Genomic DNA, 4,351 nt, shown 5'->3' with positions numbered 1-4,351 from the left:
TCAGAATCAATATATACCTACGGCTCTCCCTGTTTGGAGAGTAGGAACGCATCCATATTTCACATGGTATCAGAGCTATCTTCGTCCATCTTGTCTAGCCATCCCCTTCCTCAAACTCGACTATGTCGACCTCCTCATCCGTCGTTTCCTCCGGTCTCAACAACAATATCGTGGAACCACTTACCCGATCCAACTACATACTCTGGCGCGCTGAAGCCCGCTCCCAAATCATGGGGGCCGGTCTCTTTGGGTACATTGATAAAACCATAGCCGAACCACCAAGAACCCTAACCAGCAAAACCTCCGAGGGCAAAGATCAGGTTGTTCCAAATCCTGCTTATGCGCATTGTTTGATCCAAGATCAACAGATCATCGCCTACCTGCTCCGCAACCTTTCCAAGGAAGTGTTAGTTCAGGTGGCATCCTTAGAAACCTCTGCCGCCATATGGTCAGCTCTTGCCAACATGTTCTCTGCCAATCCAGATCAAAAGCCAACCATGTCCGCATATCTCTCACCACTTCCCAGAAAGGAACTCTATCTGCTGCTGTGTACTTCGGGCATATGCGGTCTCGCTGGTGAGCTAGCTTCAGCAGGAAAGCCCATCACAGAGAATGAACTCGTCTCCCACATTATATCTGGTCTTGACATGGACTATCAGCCAATCATCTCTGCACTTGATGTGCGTCCTGACGATGTCACCGTCGATGAGCTCTTTGGCATGGTGGCTACCTTCGATCAGAGGGTAGAGATGTTCCAGGTCACGGGTGTTGGTGCCTTCAAATCATCAGCCAATGCTGCATCACGCGGCCGTGGAGGTGGCTCGACCAAGGGCTATCACGGCGGCGGCGACGGTGGTCCACTACCCCAACAACGGCGGCGGCGGAGGCTACTATGGTGACCACGGCAACCACTATGGTGGTGGCGGTGGCGGCCACTACTCCAACAACAATCATCAGGGAGGAGGCCAACCCTTCTACACCAACAATAGGGACGGCCAAAACCACTACAACAACAAGAATTTTCATGGGTATGATGAGTATGAAGGCAAGTGTCAGATTTATAAGAAAACTAATCACATAGCTAAAGAATGCAAGTGGCGGTATGCCGAAGACAACTCACAAAAGAAGAAGGTTGCTGCGGCAGCCAACACATCCTATGGTGTAGACACCAATTGGTATGTGGACTCCGGAGCAACTGATCACATCACCCACGAGCTCGAGAAGGTCACAATGCATGAGAGATACCATGGGCAAGATCAAGTTCATAATGCTGATGGGACAGGTATGGAGATAAGCAATATTGGTCATTCAATTATTCATTCCCCTCATAGAGATATTCATCTTAATAATATTCATCGTTGGCCTAGTTCATCAAAGAATCTCTTATCTGTTCATCATATTGCTCTTGACAATCATGTGTTTTTAGAATTTCACCCCTTCTTTTTCTTGATCAAGGATCAGGTCACGAGGCAAATCCTCTACCGAGGTAGATGCGTGGATGGACTCTACCCATTGATTCCCAAAGTTAGCAGATTGAATAAACAAGTTTGTACCGCCATTGGACTCTCCTTAGAGCGATGGCATGCCCGTTTAGGTCATCCTTCTTTTACTATTGTCAAGCAAGTACTTAGCAAGAATAAACTCCAGTTGTTGGAGAACATAATTCTGAAACAATTTGTGATTCGTGGCAAAGAGCCAAAAGTCATCAGTTACCATATCCTGTCTCAACTAGTGTCTCTACCAAACCATTGCAACTCATTTTTTCTGATGAATGGGGCCCTGCTCCTATCTCTGTTGGTAAACATGCATATTATGTTAGCTTCATTGATGACTTTAGCAAATATACTTGGATTTATCTTCTCAAGAAAAGATCCAATGTATTTCAAGTTTTACACAACTTTCAAGCACTTGTTGAAAGAAAGTTTGATAGCAAAGTCATCGCCGTCCAGTCTGACTGGGGCGGCGAATATGAGAAACTCAACTCTTTTTTTCAGAAGTTGGGAATATCTCATCATGTTTCATGCCCTCACGCTCATCAGCAAAATGGGTCTACTGAACGCAAACACAGACACATTGTTGAAGTAGGCCTTGCATTACTTGCTGCTGCATCTATGCCACTGAAATTTTGGGACGAAGCTTTTCTCACCATCATACACCTTATCAATATTCTGCCAAGTCGCGTTATCAAGAATGAAACTCCTACCGAACGCCTTTTGCATGTCAAACCAGACTATGCACCACTTCGTGTTTTTGGGTGCGCTTGTTGGCCCAATCTTCGTCCCTATAACAATCGGAAACTTATGTTCCGTTCCAAACAATGTGTTTTCCTTGGCTATTGTGCACAACACAAAGGAGTCCAGTGTCTTGATGTCTCCACTAGAAGAGTGTATATCTCTCGCGATGTGGTTTTTGATGAAACATAATTTCCCTTCTCCACTCTTCATCCTAATGCCGGCGCTCTTCTTAGAAAAGAAATCCTCCTCTTGCCCTCACATCTTTCCAGCGTTGCTAGTGGGGAAGAAAATAATTGCAATGATCAATATTTGTCTAAGTCTCCTAATGGTATGCCTGAGTTTACTGTTTCAGCTAGACCCAGTGAAGAAAATGGTGAAAATCCAGCAGAAAATCAAGTTGAAAATAATGCTGCAGTGCAACATTTTATGTGCATGGATTTCTCTGGCGTATCTGCTTCGGGATCACCACCTCCTGCAGTGTTATCGCCCTCGGTATCCACCTAGGTGGCTGCGCCAGGTGCGTCAGGTGCAACGCACCGAGCTGCCACGGGATCCGTGCGGTTGGCGGGCCCTCCACCGGGCTTTCCCACACCCTTGCATGCACGCCGGCCCACCCATATAGAGGGCTCCGCGTGTCGCTCGCCCAAGCCTGGGCCCTCAACTCCCGCGGCCTCGCCCGACCATCGGCGCATGGGTCTGGTCGACCTGCTCTTTCCCAAGGCGGGCCCGTCTGACACCTTGGCCGGTGCATGAAGGAAATATGCCCTAGAGGCAATAATAAAGTTGTTATTTATATTTCCTTATATCATGATAAATGTTTATTATTCATGCTAGAATTGTATTAATCGGAAACTTAGTACATGTGTGATTACATAGACAAAACATAGTGTCCCTAGTATGCCTCTACTTGACTAGCTCATTAATCAAAGATGGTTAAGTTTCCTAACCATAGACATGTGGTGTCATTTGATGAACGGAATCACATCATTAGAGAATGATGTTATGGACAAGACCCATCCGTTAGCTTAGCATTATGATCGTTTAGTTTTATTGCTATTGCTTTCTTCATGACTTATACATATTCCTCTAACTATGAGATTATGCAACTCCCGAATACTGGAGGAACACTTTGTGTGCTATCAAACGTCACAATGTAACTGGGTGATTATAAAGATGCTCTACAGGTGTCTCCCAAGTTGCTTGTTGAGTTGGCATACATCAGGATTAGGATTTGTCACTCCGTGTATCAGAGAGGTATCTCTGGGCCATCTCGATAATGCACATCACTATAAGCCTTGCAAGCAATGTGACTAATGAGTTAATTGCGGGATGATGCATTACGGAACGAGTAAAGAGACTTGCCGGTAACGAGATTGAACTAGGTATGATGATACCGATGATCGAATCTCGGGCAAGTAACATACCGATGACAAAGGGAATGATGTATGTTTTTATGCGGTTTGACCGATAAAGATCTTCATAGAATATGTAGGAACCAATATTAGCTTCCAGGTTCCGCCATTGGTTATTGACCGGAGATGTGTCTTGGTCATGTCTACATAGTTCTCGAACCTGTAGGGTCGTTCATATGATAATAGATAGGGTAGAAGTAGAAACTATCAATTCTTTTTCGACATTGCAATTATTAAAAGAAGTCCCGCATGCTTAATGTTCGATGAGGATTTGTATTATGAGTTATGTGTTTTGGTGACCTAGGTTTGTTCAGAGTCCCGGATGAGATCACGGACATGACGAGGTTTGTTCATATATTGGAAGGTTATATACGGACACCGGAATGGTTCCGAAGAAGTTCGGGGATTTATCGGAGTACCGGGAGGCTATCAGAACCCCCCGGGAAAAGTTAATGGGCCTTATGGGCCATATTGGAGAGAGGGAGGAAGGCCACGAAGGTGGCATGCACCTCCCCCCTACCCACTCCGAATTAGACAAGGGGTGGGGCGCGGCACCCCTTTTCCTTCTCCCTCTTCCCCTTTTCCCCTTTCCCCTCTCCATTGGAAGGAAGGGGGGGCGAATCCTACTAGGAGTGGAGTCCTAGTAGGACTTCCCCGCATGGCGCGCCACCCTTGGCCAACCTCCTCATCCTCCCCTCCTTTATA

At 46.1% G+C, this 4,351-nt stretch overlaps 1 non-coding gene across 1 annotated transcript; it reads left to right on the top strand.

Moving 5' to 3' along the window:
- The first annotated feature begins 599 nt into the window (after positions 1–599).
- On the top strand, positions 600–738 carry LOC120975144 (small nucleolar RNA Z247). Its single transcript, XR_005770979.1, has one exon. It is a non-coding gene; the product is annotated as a small nucleolar RNA Z247 (small nucleolar RNA).
- Positions 739–4,351: the final 3,613 nt, after the last annotated feature.

This window comes from Aegilops tauschii, chromosome 2 (assembly GCF_002575655.3).
Source record: "Aegilops tauschii subsp. strangulata cultivar AL8/78 chromosome 2, Aet v6.0, whole genome shotgun sequence".
In the NCBI taxonomy this organism is placed as follows: Eukaryota; Viridiplantae; Streptophyta; class Magnoliopsida; order Poales; family Poaceae; genus Aegilops; species Aegilops tauschii.
Note: the sequence above shows the minus strand (reverse complement) of the source record. Positions and strands in the feature narration are given on the sequence as shown.